Source organism: Solanum dulcamara, chromosome 7 (genome assembly GCF_947179165.1).
Source record: "Solanum dulcamara chromosome 7, daSolDulc1.2, whole genome shotgun sequence".
In the NCBI taxonomy this organism is placed as follows: domain Eukaryota; kingdom Viridiplantae; phylum Streptophyta; class Magnoliopsida; order Solanales; family Solanaceae; genus Solanum; species Solanum dulcamara.
In genome coordinates, this window is record NC_077243.1 from 75374974 (window position 1) to 75395079 (window position 20106).

At 32.9% G+C, this 20106-nt stretch overlaps 1 pseudogene; it reads left to right on the plus strand.

Annotated features, from left to right (window-relative positions):
• Positions 1-835: 835 nt before the first annotated feature.
• LOC129895900 (peroxidase 72-like) lies at positions 836-18858 on the plus strand (annotated as a pseudogene).
• Positions 18859-20106: the final 1248 nt, after the last annotated feature.

The following is a 20106-nucleotide window of genomic DNA, read 5'->3' on the forward strand; positions in this document are numbered from 1 at the left end:
GAAAATTTTGAGGGGTGTTACACTTTTGTTATTTCTGACTTTAATAAGGTTGAGCTTTCGCATTATTGCCGTGGTTTATAAGTTGAATCGTTAATGTAAGTTGAGATTTGTATCGTTGGTTCTCCCACCTAGGAGGTTAAGTGTGGGTGTCACTTATTGCTCAGGAATCGTGACAATATTGTTAACGTGTGTTCATTTATTTGGGTGTACAGTTGTCAAACTAAAATAAAAAAGTACGGCAAAATCTTAACAAATATAAAATATAAAAGTGGATTAATATTCTATAAACTAATAAGTATGATTTAAAGTATGTGAAGCAATTTCAACTTGTCGAATATTATAAATTAGAAACATTTTGGCATTTTATGAATTTGTGATAATTACATGAAAATAATTCTCTCTTCATGAATAATATAGGGTCTTATACAAATCACAAAACTTCAGGACAAATTTAGCCCCTTCTCATTTTGCTCTTCTTAATCCTCTAATTTTAATATTTTTTGTTTCACGTGGTCTAGAACCCGCATTCTGAATTCGCGCCTAATCCCCTAATATAATTGAGCACATTAAAAAATAAAAAAAAATTCCTTTATTTTCTTCAAAAGATATTAAGTAATTACTTCTTGAAAATATTTTAATACATTTTAAGCTAATTATATTAGAAGTTGCCCCACTAATCAATTTCATAGGAAAAACAAGATGTAATAATTCTAACTAATTAAATCCATCTAGATCTTCATTGAACACTATATATACTCATGAACAAGCCATCCTTTTACATATTAAAGTTTCTTTTTCTATATAACAACAAGTCCTTATTAGAACTAGAGTCATCATGGCTAAAATTTTGAGTTTATTCTTCATGGTCCTCTTCTAATTGTTTTTGCACCAATATTATGTTTATCTAGCAAGAACAATTATAATTATAGTTACTTGTACCCACAATTTATGATGGCTCATGCCCGAAAGCAAAAGAAATTGTCAAGTCTGTTGTTGCTAAGGCCGTAGCCAAAGAAGCGCGAATGGCTGCGATTTGCAACAAATTTTTGTGGTGCTGAAAATTAACTTTAATCAAAATAAATAAAAGAAACGTAATTTTATTGATGAATCTTTGTACGTACAATTCCATTGTTCTCTTGACTCTTCTTTCCTAATATGTTTCCGTAATTCGAGGGCCGTTAGTAGCGTATTTCTCGAATGTAGGATGATGTAGACTTCCTTGAGATATGTTTGATCTCGGAAAATATCGGGTAGCACTTTGTCGTTTCAAGTCGATCTCCGTGAAGAACTCTATTGACCACTCCTTCGAAGAACTATGTAGTTGACGTTGTAGCTTTTCTCCAATGCTTGCAGAATGTCCTCAAAAAATTATGTAACCCTCATATTTATAGTGGTAGGAGGGAGATAGTTCAAATGTGGATTGAGAACTTGTGTTGCATGAAAGTGAATTTCTCGCACAAACACCTTATAAGCTTGTTGTCAAAAGGTGTTCCATTATCACTAATTATGTATCTTAGTATGCCATACCTAAAAATTATGTTTAACTTGATGAAGTCAACAACAGTTTCCTTATTCACCTCTTTTAATGGAATGGCTTCATCCCACCTTGAGAAGTAATCAGTGGCCGCCAAGATATACATCTTCCCTTTTAATAACTTTAGAAGAGGCCCAAAGACATCAAGTCCCCACGCATCGAACGACCATGAAGCCACGGTTGCATAAAGAGGCTCAGGGGGTTGGTGTATGTAATTGGCATGGAATTGACACGCTTGACATTTTTTGGCATATTTTAGACAGTCCATCACCATTGTCGGTCAGTAGTATCCCATCCTCTTGATACAAAAATACAATTTAGGCCCTAATTGGTGTGTCCACAAGTTCCAGAATGTACTTTCTCCATTTTTTGTCAAGCTTCTTCTTTATCAAGACACCGTAGGAATAGTCCTTCATAGATCTTCAGGCAACCTTCTATGTTCAAGGTATTCAATTAGTGGTTGTCTCCAATCTTCTTATTCAATAACTTGAATGGATATATGGTGGCTTTCATTGATCTGAAGATCAAGATGTCCAGGAATAACCCATCGATAACACACACACATTTGTTAATTCTTTCTCCCCTAGTGCCATTATTGTAGCCAAGTTAGCCAAAGCATTAGCCATACGATTTTCTTCTCTTGGAACATGGTTTAAGAACACTTGATTGAATCTGTCAAGCAAACAGACAACATATTAATGATATGAAAAAAGTTCTTCTTTCTTTACCTCATAACTCCCCAAGAGTTGATTGATGATTAGCTTAGAGTCGCCATAAATATACAATTGTTGGATCTTCATGTATGATGCCATTTCAAGACCAATAATCATAGCTTGATATTTTGCAACATTATTGGATAATGTTTCACCAAGAGTAAATAAAAATGGTAAGATTAATCTTTTTGGGATATCAGCACAACTCCTACCCCCGTACCATCTCAACATGCAGTTTCATCAAAAAGCATCGTCCATATTGATAGTTCCTCGATGTATAATGCATCTAGTGCTTGCCTTTTACAGCCTTCTGAGGTGTGTATGCAATGTCATATTGATTGAACAATATAGACCATCTTGCCAGACGTCCAGAGAGAACTGATCGAGTTATTACAAACTTTACAGGATCAGCTCAAGAAATTAGCTTAATGGTATATGCCTCAAAATAGTGTCTTAGTGTCATTCTCTTGAGCCAATAGTGCTCCAAGTGATCGCTCTTGTGATGTAATATAAAGTATCAATAGCCTCCCAGGTATTGGCGCCCCTAAAACAAGTGGATTCGACAAGTACCTTTTTATGCTCTCAAAAGCATTTTGATATGATTGATCCCGGTGAAAAGAGACATCCTTCTTCATTAGATGGTTGTAGAGTTATCATCGTCCAGCCAAGTTAGAGACGAACCTTCAAATGAATGTCAAATTTTCTTGTAAACTATGAATCTCTCCCAAATATCTTGGCGTGGGCATTTTCTGAATAGCATCAATCTTTGCAGGATCAACTTTAATTCCACGGTGGCATGCAATAAAGCCAAGAAACTTTCCTGAAGTAACTTCAATTGCACATTTGAGTGGATTCATCTTCAAGTCAAACTTTCTTAATCGTTCAAAGATAATCTAAAGGTCTTCAAGATGATTGTGCATATGCCTTGTCTGTACTACTAAGTCATCAACGTAACATTCCACCCTCTTATGAAGCATGTCATTAAAAATGTGTTGCATCGTACGTTGGTAGGTGGCTCCAATATTTTTTAGACCAAAAGACATTACCTTATAACAATATATTCCATTTGGAGTCCGTCAGGCAGCGCATTCTTCATCTTTTAAAGACATTCTAATTTTATTATACCCAAATCATCCATTCATAAATAACATAGCTTCATGTCCAATTATAGCATCTACCATGAGTTCAATGATAGGCAACCAAAAACATCCTTTGAATATGCTTTATTCAAGTCTAAAAAATCAACACAAACACGTATCTGAACATTCTACTTCTTGACCAGTATAATGTTTGAGATCCATGATGAGTACTTCTTTTCTCAAATAAATCCAGCCTCAATGAGCTTGTTGACTTCAGCTTCAATCTGCGATTCCAATTTAGAGCAAAATATGCGTTGTGACTGCTTTACAGGACGTGCTCTATTTTTAATCCCCAAATGATGAATAGCTACCTTAGGACTAAGGCCTGGCATTTCTTTGTATGACCAAGCAAACACGTCTTTGTATTCGGTTAATATCTTGGCATATTCTCCTTCTTCTTGAGATATAAGTAGCGCACTAACGTAGGTTAGATGTGGATCTTCCAAAGTTCCTAGATTCAACTCCTTGAGTTCATCTACAGTTGATTATACGCCATTTTAGAGTTCAGGTGGAGCCTCTTGAACACCATCTTTCACATTATCAAGGCATGGACTATCTTCTATTGTTATGTGATATGATGTCTGCATAAAGTTCGAATCTTCCCTCTGGCTTCCTTCGAAAGACGTCGTGATGCCTACTTCTTGTTTCTCATTTTTTCTCCCACAAAATTGGTTAGTGAAAATAATGGTGCTTCTTTTTACCTTTAATGAACCCTCAGTGGTGATTGATAAAATAGTCTTCCTCCTCAGGTGTGATGGAACAACAATATGAATCTCTTTGTCATCACTTTCTTCATAAAATCTTGCTTTTCATGCTCTACCATCTGTATTGCTAATGAATTCTTTGTATTTCGCAAGCGATGAAAGATGGAGGTGTTTGAGGCGGTGACATATCCTTTTATATGCTTAAAAGCTTCACTTTCCCCATTGCATCCTAATCTTTCAAATACAGAGACGCAAGGTGTCGATCTTTATATGCAGTCGAACACTGAAGTCCATTGCGATGGTTTCTTGTCCTCAACTTTCTGTCTTTTTTATTGAGGTGTGGTGTGATGAAACCATTTCCTTCCTAGATGAAATCCATAGGGACTCTACTACGCTGAATCCAATCCCAAACCTTGGAGTAGTGATATAATGCCCTTGCTTTCTCAACATTATTTGGGACTCCGTAAGTCCATGTATCTTTTCACCAGTTACTTCATCTTTGATCTCTCATAATCTCACACGATTTCAGAAGTCGTAGCTTGATTATTTAAGTAGTGCGAAGATCTTTGGATCAAAATACCCTTTTATCTTATCAACTTGTGTATTGCCTTTAGAAGACCCCAAAGTCATAGCCGGTACTTGTGTAACTGGGACAGTCATACTTTTCTTCAAATTTTAGAATAAATCATGACTCATTTCTTTCTTTACAGGGTGAACTTTCTGAGTACATTCCTCCAGTAGGGGTTTCCCCTCTCTTCAACGCTCACGTGGAGTGTAGCAAAAACCAAGATGATTATCATCAATCTTTGTCTATATATATCCCTCAGATAGCGAAAGCTTAATGGAGACTCCTTAATTTCCCTTCTTAGATACCTTGACAACGGTCCATTGAACTTTATTCTCTTTCTTTGAATCAACATCAATTGGGTCCACAAGTGCGGGTTTCTCCGTATTTGATTTACAAGATTCTAATAGAATTTTGCATCTGCAAAATATGACTCAGTTTGGGGGAAAGGGGAATGGGTAAGAGGGCTCCTTTCAATTGACTGGTTAGTTAGAACCTTTTTCTATAATGTTCAAGAACTTTGTCTCACAAAGGGTTTACCCGGTGTGAGATATCACATTGTTCGAGGAACCCTAGATGCTATCGGGGTAAAGTATCATCTACAAGGGCGTTCTAGTGCGTTTAGATTCTTATCCAAGACTTGTATCATTTGATGATGCCATGTGAATCTCTAGAAACATTGAAGTGTATGGCTAACCCAATAACAAAAGTTTTGTAAGGGGACTGGAGCAGGCTACCATGAGACAAAAGATCTTCTTTCTAAAGAGATTCGATTAGGAACTCTTATATGTCCAAGGTTCAATATTGAAATAATTTTAGAGGTTTTCTCTGACTTTGTCCGTGTCAACAAACAATTCAAAATACCTTGACTTTTTTAGAATAGGTCCGAGTCAATTAATATATTTTGACTATTTCTTCATTTTTCATGTACTTCATGCATTGATACAAAGTAGATGGCACCACTTCATTTCATGAACCCAAGGACGTCCTAACAATAAGTTATATGATGTTTTGACATCTATAATATGAATCAAAGTATTCGATTCCATGTCATTAATGGATAATTTTATGCTAATCATTTCTATAGCTCATTGTCCACCTTGATTGAAACCTTGGATCATTAGGTTACTTTTGGATAATTTATCAATGGTGATTCCTAACTGTTTCGGCACCATCTTTGGCCTTATATTGACTGTCGAACCACCATGTATTAATATGCGATTGAGATATTACTCGCGGATAGCTCCCACAACGAACAAAGGCCTATTATGTGGCTTAGAACCTAACAATAAGTCATCATCAGTGAATGCAATTGCAACATAACATGGGATAACTTTCCATCAGCATGCCGTTCTTGTTGTATCATTAGATTAAGCCCATCTTCACTTTCCTTTATTTTATCAGCTCTAGAAATCACATGTGTTGAACTAATTTAACTTTCTTGAAGGAACTTTCTAGGAAAGAATTCATGCAATGTAATCGCCTTTCGAATTTTCTATGGAAAAGAACTATTGATCTTCCTGCTAGTATGAGATTGGACATTTTTTTGTGATTGTGCTTGATTCACATCATTCTTCACTACTCTCAGCTTAGGAAGTCATATCTTTAGGACTTCTTGATGCCTTCATTTCTTGTGAGAAACCAGAGTCCAACTGTTATCTACATTGTCTTTAGGCTTGTCCTCCACCTTTAATACACCTTCAAAAGTCCTTCTTGAGCGATCGACTTCAATGACGTGAAATTACCAAATTGCAAAAAGATGGTATTCGGCATAAAATGTGACCTGGAATACATCTCCAACTTAGGTACTACACTAGCATGATTTGCTTCTTTTTTTCATCCATTTCAATGATGATTTTCCCTTCACTCACCAGCATCAAGATTTTCTCCTTCAATACAAAATACTTTTTCATCGGGTGACCAATGACGCGGTGAAACTTGCAGTACCTAGGGTGGCTAACTTTGTTGATTTCTTCGGGCCTCTTTGATTTAGGAAGATCAATAACTTTCTTGGATAGCAACTCATCGAGAATTATAAGTATGTTTGACTCAGGAAATGGGTAAGCCTTTGCCTCTAGTTTCCTTAATGTTGGACTACGTTTCTCCTCTTTGGGGTATTGCCTCGGGGCTTCTTCTTCCTTCAATTTTTTCTTGGTTGTGACCTTTTCAAAAGTTACCTTCACTTCTATAGATTCTTTAGTTTGAATCTTTGAGGTCATACCTTTCTTGAACTCCTTTTTTTCTTTTGTCAAATCAGTAAAAGGAAATATCTTCCCATGACATGCGATGCTCAACTCCATTTCATGTGCTCACGTAGCGAGTTCTTCAAAGGTTCGTGGTTTGATCCTTTGTAGAATATATACATTCCTTGAATGAACATTTCCATCGTAGATATTTTAAAAAGACGATTTTTGAAGTCCAAACTCAACGCTCTCCAACGATTGATGTATTCCACCATAGGTTCGTCCATCTTTTACTTAGTGCTAGTCAACTCTATCATGCTGACAGTTAGTCGAGTTCAGTAGAAATGATTGAGAAATTCCTTTTTGAGTTGCTCCCAACTATAAATAGAATCATGCTTTAGGTCGATATATCAGTAAAATGCATTGCATTTAAGCAAACGAACAAATTGTCTTATCAAAATATCACTATGCGTTCCAACTTTGCTACATATTTCAACAAAGTGGGCAATGTGTTGGCTCGGGTTTCCTTTGCCATCAAACTGTTGCAATTTTTGTGGTTGATAGTTCATTAGCATGGGTAGACAATCATTCCTTTTGGTGTAAGGCTTGGTGTAGTACAAAAAATTTTGTGGTGCTCCGCCATATTGAGCCCTAATGGAGTTGGATATCATGTCTTGCAACTGTTGAACAGATAACGCCATGATTGAAGTAGATTGTTTCTCCTTTTGAAATTTGGACCTAGCAAGTGACTTAACAGATCCTTATATTATGGAACAAATCTAGGTGGACAAGTGGGGAAATGACTCGACTCTCCGAGTGCGAAAGCCTCCATGTTGTTCATAAGTTGAGCGATTTGAAGATCTTTATTATCAATGGAATATTTTAAAGCCTCAATGGTTTGTTTCATCATTGCAAACTTCTCGTCCAGGTCAGTTGCATCAGCAATCAAGGCTTTGACCTTCATTTAAGATGGAGAATCTGTTGAACCCTTAGATTCACTAAAGTTGAGTTCAGTATGAGAGAGTTCATCAAACAACATGGACACAAGGTTAGCCCAAAAGTCGCAATTCCAGTCGTCATCATAGATTTACTCTTTTTGCTAGATCCAAGGAAGTAAATTATTCGATCCATCCAGACCACTAGTTTTGAACCTGCATCGAGTGATGGGTCCAGCATGACTAAGGTCAATAAATGTAGTAGCAATAGTGTCCTTGCATGAAGCATCATTGATTTTTCCAAAGTCCATAGTTCGTAGTTCTTAAATATGCAGGAGGAAGAGATGAAGAGAAGAACTGGTCCCACTAGGTATGCCAAATTTGTTTGCAATAAATTTTGTGGTGCTAAAAATTAACTACAATCAAAATAAATAAAAGAAAAAGTAGTTTTATTGATGAATCTTTGTGAGTACAATTCTGTTGTTCTCTTGATTCTTCTCTCCTAATATATTTTTGTAATTCGAGGGCCGATAGTAGCGTATTTCTCGAATGTAGGATGATGTAAACTTCCTTGAGATGTGTTTGATCTTGGAAAATATCGGGCAGCACTTCATCGTTTCAAGTTAATCTCCAGAAAGAACTCAGTTGACCACTCCTTCGAAAAACTATGTAGTTGGCTTTGTTGCTTTTCTCTAATGCTTGCAGAAAATCCTCAAAAAATTATATAACCCTCCTATTAATAGTGGTAGGAGGGAGGCAATTCAAATGTGGATGAACTCTTTTGCCTTTTCCTGATTGGTTCCTATAAGTCTTCAAGTTTATCACAAATATTATATGATAAGGCTGCATTTTGATTGATTGTTGAACTTTGACCAGGATCGCCACATCATTTGAACAAGTGGCATCTTTTGGTTGGTGTTTAACTTGACTGGGATGCCAAGTCATCTTGACATATGGCATGAGATTGGGCCTCAAGATGAAAGAACCTTGGACTTGAATTTAATAAAATGGACTTATGCATTTGTGAAGTCCAAATTAATTATTCAACCCAAATGAACATGAATTTAATCCAAAATTTGTATGAATTAAATCTAATAAATTTACGTGTCTACAGCTACCTCTTTTCTTAGGATTTATTTCCACGATTATTTTGTTAAGGTAAATTTTTACTCATTAGAAAGAGCCCATAATAAAAAGGTTTATTGTAGGTTTGATTAATTAACACAATTTTTACTATAGTGTTTGAGTAAATATTATTACTTTTGATATGATTGAATAAGTTATTTTCCAATGTTTAATCATCAGAAAATATGTTTCATGAACAATTTCAATAGAAGAGACAGGAAAATGACTTCTTGTTATAAAGTAAGTAGGAAGAGCAAGTGGTTGTCCACTTGTTGCTCCCTTTTCTTTACATGAGTGGGCAAGTTGCCCCCTAATTTTAATCTTATTTTGGCTATAAATTGTCCAAGTTTTGCAATTGAAATGAATATATGGATACTGGATTATCTCTCAATTCTCACTTTATCTCACTCTCTCCTCTTTATTTTGCTAAGTTTAGTTTATTTTATAACACGTTATCAGCACGAGGCTTTAATTTATTTTTGCATAAAATTAACTTTTATATTAGGTGTATCTACTGAAGAAATTTAATTTTAGTTGTCTTTGTTATTTCTAAATTAATTTCTATCTCAATTTTTTATCATGTCAAACTTGTAAAAATTAGAGTTTGTGGCATTTGATATTTCTGGAAAAACTTATTTGTATGGGTACTTGATGCTGAAATCCACCTTACTGCTAAGGATCTTGGTGATGCTATAATCGAAGTAAATAAAATATCAAGTCAGGATAAAGCGAAGGCTATGATTTTCCTTCATCATCATCTAGATGAAAGCCTGAAGGTTGAATATTTAACAGTGAATGATCCACTTAAATTGTGGAAAGATTTAAAAGGGAGGTATGACCACCTCAAGGCAACGGTATTGTCAATGGCTCGTTATGAGTGGATGCACTTACGGTTTCAAGATTTTAAAATTGTAATTGAGTATAATTCGGCTGTATTTAGAATAGCTTTCCAATTAAAATTATGTGGAAAAACTATAAATGATGATGACATGTTAGAAAAGATACTAACTACTTTTCATGCCTCTAATATGATATTACAGCAACAATATCGTAAAAAAGATTTTCAAAAATATTTTGAATTGATCTCATGCCTTTTGGTGGCTAAGCAACATAATGTTCTTTTAATGAAAAATCATGAAGCACATCCCACTGACACTGCTCCATTACTGGAAGGAAATGTGGTAGAAGAACATGACCAGTTTGAAAGAAGACAAAATAAAAATCAAGGACGCAATAATGGGCATGGACATGACAATGGAAGAAGACGATATGATAATCATCGTGTTGGTGGTCAACAAAAAAGGAAGAACAATATGAGTTCTCAAAGTGTCCCTTCAAAAAGTAACTGTCATTGTTGTGGCATGAAAATCCACTGAAAAAATGAATGTCGAACACCTAAGCATTTTGTAAGGCTTTATTAAAAAAATTTCAAAAGAAAGACAAATAGAGGTGGTGCCATTTCTTCTAATGCTCGGATAGAATCACACTTGGCATTTGAAAATAATGTTGAGGCAAGACCTTCGCATAATGATAATATTGAAGCAAATTTGGCTTTGAAGAATAACGATTTTAATGATCTCAATGATATTACTCATTTGGAGGTTGAAGACTTCTTTAAGGATTATAATTCATGTTTAATTTCATTATATGATTTACAATATGTTGTCGTTTTTATGTACTTTTGATTATTATGTTTTTACGTTTATCTATTTAAAAGAAAAGAAGAAAAAATAACTTATGTTTTTCAAGCAATATTGTTACTTATTTTATCTTTTATAATGAATTTTTATTTTATGAAGATAAATAAATTTCTCAGTCTTCAATTGGATCCAAGATGAGTAATGTAGATATGTGTCTTTTGGATAGTGCCACAACTCATACGATATTAAAAAAAGAAATATTTCTGTCATTTGATTATGAAAAAGACTTATGTCAATTCAATATCCGGTAGTACAAAATTGATTGAAGGCTCTGGAAGAGCGGCCTTATTACTACCTGGAGGAATGTTATTGGTAATTAATAATGCATTGTATTGTAGTAAGTCTCAAAAAAACTTGTTAAGTTTCAAGGTTATTCGCCAAAATGGCTATCATATCGAGACTGAGAATGAAGAAAAGGTTGAATACATTTATATTACTACAATAAATATAGAGAAGAAAATTGTGCACAAAAAATTACCTGCACTTTCTTCTGGATTGTATCATACAAATATTGGTACTGTTGAATCACATGTCATAGTAAACAAAATTTTTACTAATTCTAATAATTTTATCATTTGGTATAACCGGTTGGGTCATCCCGATTATAATATGATGCGCAAAATTATTGAGAATTCACATGGACATACTTTGAAAAAATAGAAAAAAAATCAATTTAAGGAATTCTCTTGTGTTGCTTGTTCCCAAGGAAAAATGATTATTAAACCATCAACAACTAAGATTGGGATTGAATCCCCTGCGTTAATGGATTGTACACAGGGTGATATATGTGCTCCAATTCACCTTTCATGTGGACTATTTAAATATTATATGATCTTGATAAATGCATCTATAAAATGGTCAGATGTGTGCTTATTATCAACTCGCAACATAGCTTTTGCGAGATTGTTAGCTCAAATTATAAGGTTAAGAGCACAATTTTCAGATTATGCAATAAAAATAATTCGTCTTGATAATGCTGGTGAATTTACATCTCAATCCTTTAATGATTATTGTATGTCTATTAGAATAAAATTTGAGCATCCGATCGCTCATGTTCATACTCAAAATGGTCTAACAGAATCATTGATTAAACGCCTCTAATTGATAGCTAGACCATTGCTAATGAGGACAAAACTTCCTCTTTCGATATGGTGGCATGTGTTTTTGCATGCAGCACTTGTGCGCATAAGGCCAACAAATGTTTATGAATTTTTCCCATTATAGTTGAGTTTTGGAAGGGAGATAAATATAACCCATCATAGAATATTTGAGTATGCGGTATATATTCCAATTTCTCCACCGCACTGCACAAAGATGGGTCCCCAAAGAAGGTTGAGAATATATGTTGGGTATAAATCTCCTTCTATTATAAAATATTTGGAACCTGTGACTGAAGATTTATTTACGGCAAGATTCACTGATTTTCATTTTGATGAATCAATATACCCAACATTAGGGGTGAACATAAGCAATTGAAAAATGAGATAGATTGAAATTCATTATCACTATCTCATTTAGATCCTTGAACAAATCAATATGAGCAAGAATTTCAAAAGATGATTTATTTGCAGAATATTGCAAATCAACTGTCGGATGAATTTACTAACCTTCCACGGGTTACTAAATCGCATATCTCAGCTGCTAATGCTCAAGTTTGAGTTGATGTCCCAATAGGACAACTTGTTCAGGCAAATGAGTCTAGGCCACACTTAAAACATGGAAGACCAATCGGTTCCAAAGATAAAAATTCTCGAAAAAGAAAAAGAATAAATAATCAAGATAATCATAATTTGGGGGCAATTGCTCAAGGAGAGCCCAGAGACATAACAAATGGTGATACCATCGAGGAGGTCCAAGTACCTGAAAATAATTAGAATGAAGAAATCTCAATAAATTATGTTTCGACAGAAAAATGGTGGAACCAAAATGATTGTGATCGATAATATTTTTGTTTATAATGATGCCATTGAAATAATGCAACAAGATAAGGATCTTGAACCAAAATGTGTCGACGAATATAGACAGAGAAATGATTGGCCATAATGGAAGGATGTAATTCAAGCAGAGTTAATTTCACTTAAAAAATGTGAAGTTTTCGGATCAATAATTCAAACATCTGAAGGTGCGAGCCAGTAGGGTACAAATGGTTTTTTTTGTGTAAACGAAATAAAAATAATGAAGTCGTAAAATATAAAACACGACTTGTAGCCCAAGGTTTTTCGCAAAGGATCTAGCATTGACTGTATGGAAATATATTTTCCTGTGGTGGATGTAATTACCTTCAGGTATCTAATGAATTTGGTAGTTCATGAAAAGCTTGAAATGCACCTAATGGACGTGGTCACTATCTATTTATATGGCTTATTGGACCATGATATTTTTATAAAAATTCCCGAAGGGTTCAAAGTGCCTGAAGCATACAAAGATTCTCGAGAAACTTGTTCAATAAAGCTTCAGAAATTCTTATACGGGTTGAAACAATCAAGGCGCATGTGGTACAATCGTCTTAACGAATATTTGCTAAAAGAAAGATATAAAAATAATCTAATTTGTCCTTGTGTCTTTATGAAAAGGTGTGGATCTGAATTTGTCATTATAACAGTATATGTTGATGATTTGAGTATTATTGGAACTCCGGAAGAACTTCCAAAGGCAGTAAAATGTCTTTAAAAAGAATTTGAAATGAAAGACCTCAAAAAGACAAAATTTTGTCTTGGTCTACAAATTGAACATTTTAAAAATGAGATATTTGTACACCAGTCAACATATAGTAAAATTATTTTAAAGATGTTTTATATGGATAAAGCACATCCATTGAGTACCACAATGGTTGTGAGATCTCTTGATATTAATACAGATTCTTTTCGACCTCATGAAATTGATGAAAAGCTTATTGGTGCTGAAATACCATATCTTAGTGTAATTAGTGCATTAATGTATCTTGCCAACAATTCTAGACCAGATATAGCTTTCTCTGTAAGCTTGTTATTAAGATTTAGTTCTTCTCCAACATGAAGACACTGGAATGGAATTAAGCATATATTCAGATACCTCCGAGGGACCATTGATATGAGATAGTTTTACTCAAATGAATCCACGTCACAATTGATTGGTTGCGCAGATGCAGAATATTTGTCTGATCCCCATAAAGATTGATCACAGACAGACTATTTATTTATATGTGGTGGTACAACTATATCATGGCATTCAACAAAGCAAACTATGGTTTCCACTTCCTCAAATCATGTAGAAATAATAGTCATCCATGAAGCAAGCCGAGAATGTGTTTGGTTAAGATCAATAACTCAACACATTCAAGAAACATGTGACATTTCTTTGAGAAAAGACGTTCCAACAATATTGTATGAAGATAATGCTACATGTGTAACTCAACTGAAGGGAGGATACATCAAATGAGACAAAACAAAATATATTTCACCAAAATTCTTTTTTAGTCATGATCTTCAAAAAAAGGTGAAATAGTTGTCCAACAAGTTTGTTCAAGTGACAATTTAGCAAATATGTTTACTAAGACATTGCCGACTTCAACCTTTGAGAAAATGAGATACAAAATTGGAATGCGACATCTTCGAGATATCAAATGAAATTTTTATTAGGGGGAGTAAAATACGCGCTGCATTCTTTTTCCCTTACCAAGGTTTTGTCCCACTAGATTTTTTTGGTAAGGTTTTTAAGGAGGCAGCACTCAAGACGTTTACCAGATGTATATATTTTTTTTCCTTCACTAGACTTTTTTCATTGGGTTTTTTCTAATAAGGTTTTAATGAGGCACAACATCAATCAGTGTTCAGAATAACTATGTATATTGTTTCTTGTAAAGTTTTTATTGAGGCACATTACACGTGAACATCCAAGGAAGAGTGTTAGAAAGCAAGTAGGAAGAGCAAGTGGCTGTCCACTTGTTGCTCCTTTTTCTTTACATGAGTGGGCAAGTTGCCCACTAATTTTAATCTTGTTTTGGCTATAAATTGCCAAAGTTTGGCAATTGAAATGAATATATAGATACTGCAATATCTCTCAATTCTCTCTTTATCTCACTCTCTTCTCCTTATTTTGCTAAGTTTAATTTATTTTATAACACTTTTCTCATTTTTGGGCGATAGTCAGTTTACTTTACAATTATTTATATTTATTTTTTTTACTACAAATCACTTCATTAACTGACGTTTGGACACTATTTTTAATATTAATACTCAAAAATTCCGTCAAACACTATTTGATTTGCCGATATTATTATCGATCTTTAATAACAATTATTTTTTAAAAAAAAACAAAGATTTCCTTACTTTAACCAGAGATACCAGGAAAAATACTTTCTAGAAAATATAAGAGGTAGTATAACTAGGCTTATAAGCTGGTTAAACTTGATTATATGTACTTTTTGACTTATATATAGATACATGTTTGATAGCAATTCAAACTAAGTCAAAATCAAACAAAAATTATAAACTGATTTTCAACTTATAAGAACTTTCGATTTGATCAAAATTTGCACTATTATTTTATCAGCTATTTATAATCACCTAACTCAAACGGCCTCTAAGTCATTTTTATCTAAAAAAGATTAGTTTTTTATACTTCATACAAAATAATGGTGTTTGCAATAATTTTTAAAGTGATAGAAAATAAATTTCAATCATAAATAAAATATGAAGAAATATAATTTTATTAATAAAATATGTGGATTTAAATATTTTTGTTCTCTTGATTCTTCTATCTGAATTTTCTCCTTGATTCGAGAGTTGTTAGTGGCTATTTCTCGAACTAGGATGATTTGGATTTGATATCCATCGTGATTCGAGAATCGTTAGTGGCGTATTTCTCGAACTAGGTAGGATGATTTGAACTTGATCTCTATGAAAGAATTTGGAAATCTTCTTTAAATATTTAATTATGAAGAAGAGTTTGACATATTTTAATCTCTTTGTGAATATTTCATGAATTTGTAGAATTTTCGAGATGTCTTTTCAAGGGAATATAATATTCTTTAATATACATGAACTAAGATTTAGAATAGAATAACTTTCAAGAAATTCTAACTGAAATGAGACTCGTATTATAAAGTCCTACAAAATTTAGATGCATACACATGGCTAACTGTTTTTTTTTATACTATGATCATATGGGTTTGTGATGCATCTATATGTGCTTCTGGACAGCAGTGAAGCCTTAATAAGTGAAAAATTATCAAACACCAATAAGGATTCAGCACGTGGATTTGAAGTAATTGATGAAATTAAATCTAAACTTGAAATGGAATGCCCTCAAACTGTCTCTTGTGCTGATATATTGACACTTGCTGCAAGGGATTCTACTGTTTTAGTAAGTACAACTACTTTAAGCCTAGCAAAAAGTAGTCAGAATACAGCTAGAGTATCAGCTACGAATTTTGATAACTTTTATTTAGATTTTTTATTTATATTAAAAAGTTTATTAAATATGTATATAATTGTGAACTTAGTAATTAAGACGAGTTATGAATTTGCGTTGAGTTCAAAAACTATATTAAACTTAATTAGGGATTGTTCGATCGGTGAGATAGCGATAACGTTTTCAGAATAAAATATAATATTATTTTATCATACATTTTATTATGAATATTAATAAAATCTTAAGATACATTTTATGTTAAAATGATGGATTTAGCTATCCCATATAGAAATATCCTTTGTCTATTCAATCCCAATAATCAAATGATCCCTAAAATTCTGACTCCGCCTATGTGATGAAAATAAAACAAAGGTTACACTATCATTCAATAGGTTAGTTACCATTTTGACAAGGTGACCAAATACAATATTTATATTAGAGATTAATTATCTATTACTATCTTAATTTGATTGTGTAACTCTTTTTTACGTCATCACTATATAAAACTTAAACTCGATTATTCGTTATGTAGGTTGGTGGACCAAGCTGGGAGGTTCCATTGGGAAGAACAGACTCAAGAGATGCTAGTATAAGTAGCTCCAACAATTGCAATAACATTCCTGCTCAAAACAACACATTTAGTGCCATTCTCACTAAATTCAAGTTAAAAGGACTTGATCTTGTTGACTTTAATTTGTTACTTTATCTGGTAAAATTTACTCCTAATATTTTTGTTTAACCACCCTTAAATCCCTTACTTTTTTTCCAATTTTTTTTTCACTATTAGCGTATATAAGTTTTGATGTTAGTTTTTACTTAAACTAAAAAAAATGCAATAACTATGAATTTCGTCACTAATATGTTGTTAATATGCTCATAGCTAATAGAAATCCACCGCTAAGTAGGATTAGCGACACAATTTACTATTTAACTACGAAATCTGTCTATTGTTTAAATCTTACTTTTTAAGTAGTGTCATACAGGGGCGGACCTACATGCAGCCTGGGGGTTCATCCGAATCCCCTTCGTCGAAAAATTACACCGTATGTATAGAATCAATTTGTTGATTTATGAGTATATATCAAATAATGAACCCCCTGAACACAAGTCAAAGACTTTGTCCAGCGGTAAAGGGGTTCACGAAATTGCAAATTCTGGAGCTAAGTCTGCGGGTTCGAGCTCGGGTAGCAACATTATTTTGTTTCATATTTTAGTTTCAGTCAATTTTAATTTTTATTTGCTTAATAAATGAAACGTCCAACCCCAATATTGTAATATTAAACTATATTATATGTGTTTAATTATTTTACATTAATATTTTAGAGAACAACATAAAATGAATTACACTTTACAATAAAATTGTTTCTATTTTTATAAAATTAAGTAAAAGTTATAACTTTTTTTGAGTTTTCATATTTAAAATTTTAAAAAAAATTCTCTCATACTCATTTTAAGTCAAACATTTAATTTTTATTTGATTAAGGAATAATATGATTATAAGTAAGATTAAATAAATAGGATTGGATTTTGGAAGTATTCTCTTATCCTTCTACTACAGATTAGTGACCACAACTTAAGAAAAAATATGCCTTTAACGTACAAATCAAGAATTAAGAAAATCCTCATTATTAAACTTTCATTTAATTATTTCTCTTATTTTAATATATTTTTTTGGATAGTATAATCTTTTGTGTTCCTTATTTAGTTTCAAAAATTGAATAATGTATTTATACAACAATGACGGCGACAGAACCCATAATTAAAATTTTAAAAATACATTTTCTCATATTGATTTTAATATTATGTCAAACGCGTACTTTCTCTATTTTATTGTTAGTGTTGAGCTAAAGTTGAATTTTATCTAGTTGCTTATATTTGATCCGACCTGTTCATATATGACCGATCCGATCTGCTTATTTGTGGATACTATTAGCGTGTTTACTTATTTTTTTGAACCCCCTCGATGAAAATCCTGGTTCCGCCACTGGTGTCATACCCAGGGGCGGAATCATGTTGGGGCTAGAGGGTTCATCTGAACCCCCTTCGATGGAAATTATACTATTTATACATGATTAAAATTATTTTGTATGCATTTATAATATATTTTAACCCCCCCCCCCCCCCCGCCTGCATGATATCTTCATGTTTCATATTTTGAACCTCTTATAGCCTGTTTGGATTGATTTGTTTTTAAGCAGTTTATAAGTTGAAAACTGCTTATAAGTTAAAAGGAAAAAGTAGGTGCATGCTAACTTTTTTTTTTTGACTTATAAGTTGTTTTCAACTTATAAACTGCTTAAAATAAGTTCATCCAAATAAACCCAACTATTTATTGAGGCTTATTTTAAGCACTAAATAACTTTAAGTTGATCTGACAAACACTCAAAAAAAGCTGAAAACAGCTTATAAGTCAATCCAAACGGCCTCTTAGTGAAAAGTTTGTTTCTGCCACTGATCATAACTTAGTGAATTTTTGCAGGGAGCCATACAATTGGAAAAACAAGATGTACTACCTTCAGACAGAGACTCTACAATCAATCAGGGCATGGTTTACCAGATTATACATTAAATAAAAACTATGCTGCCCAATTGCGCACTAAGTGCCCAAAATCTGGTGGTGACCAAAACTTATTTTTCTTGGATTATGTCACACCAACAAAATTTGATAACTATTACAAGAACTTATTGGCTTCAAAGGGTTTGTAAAATTCAGACCAAATTCTTGTGACAGAGAATGAAACATCATTAGAATTGCTAAAATTGTATGCTAAAAACAACGAGATTTTTTTCGAGCAATTCGCGAAAATGTATGGTGAAATTGGAAAATATTTCACCTTTAATCAGGAAGAATTGCAGAAAAATGAACTAAGATATATAAAACAATTATATTGTGTCTTTATTTGGTGTATTTTTATGTTTTTATTTTATCGATATTCTCAGTTTTTTCTTCTTCTTTTTAATTGTCAATTTGTATTCATCCTACATAAACCAAGTTCATCTTGGGTTGCCTTTGTCATATTGTGCTAAATGTTAATGATGGTTTCATATACACTCATCTGAACCACTTACCATCTAATTATAAGAGATTCATTAAGAGCAGGGGTCGGAATTTTTACTAAGGTTGTTTCAAACACATGAAGAAGTGTCCAATATCTACTATATATATAAAAATTAATAATTTTAATTATGTATACAACAATAACAACCCAGTGAAATCCACATCGTGAGATCTGAGGAGGGTAAAGTGTACGCAGACCTGACTCCTATCAATGTAGGACGGCTGTTTCCGAAAGACCCTCGGCTCAATAGAAGCATAGAAAAATGTCAGACAAGAATATTAGAGTAAATAAGTAGATAACGAAAATGGTCCAAACAATAGTATAATCAAAGTACAAAAACAGTAGATATTATTAGATAATAATTTTAATTATGTATAGAAAGTTTAATTTTCCAGAGAAAATATTTTTTAATATATATATATTAACTCAAGTACTAAGATGAGTCGTAATGGTTATCTATAATGCATTAAAAATGAGTTAATAAAATTTGAAAATTAGACATAGCTGAATAAAGACGGATCAAATTAAACATTATCATTACTAATAAAGCACAAGTTGTACTTTGCTAAGCAAGGTGTTTTGGAAATTAATTTTTATAAATCCTAACTAAAAAACGTACCAACTCCATCTAAATGAACAACAACTAATTGAATACTCCCTCTACGAACGTCCGTTCTTACTTACGTGGCACATTTGAAATTTCGAAATTCAAATTTTTAAATTTTGATTGTAAATTCAGACATAAAAACCTTAACTTTTTTTTTTAAAAAAAGAAAATCTATATATGCGTAAAAACTACATAAAAAGTAGTATAAATCATAATAGTTAAATATTTAAAAGGTATATAAAATATTTCAATAAAATTTTTTGATTGACACTTAAAATTCTAATTTCGTCACATTAATTGAAACCGGGGAAATATTAATTAATATAGAAATAGACTCTAAGCTACTAGGAACAAACGGGCACCTCAAACTTGGAGCACTTTCATCGAACACTATATATACTCATGAAGTTTATGTCTCAATTTTAATTAAAAAATCTAGCCTTCTTATATA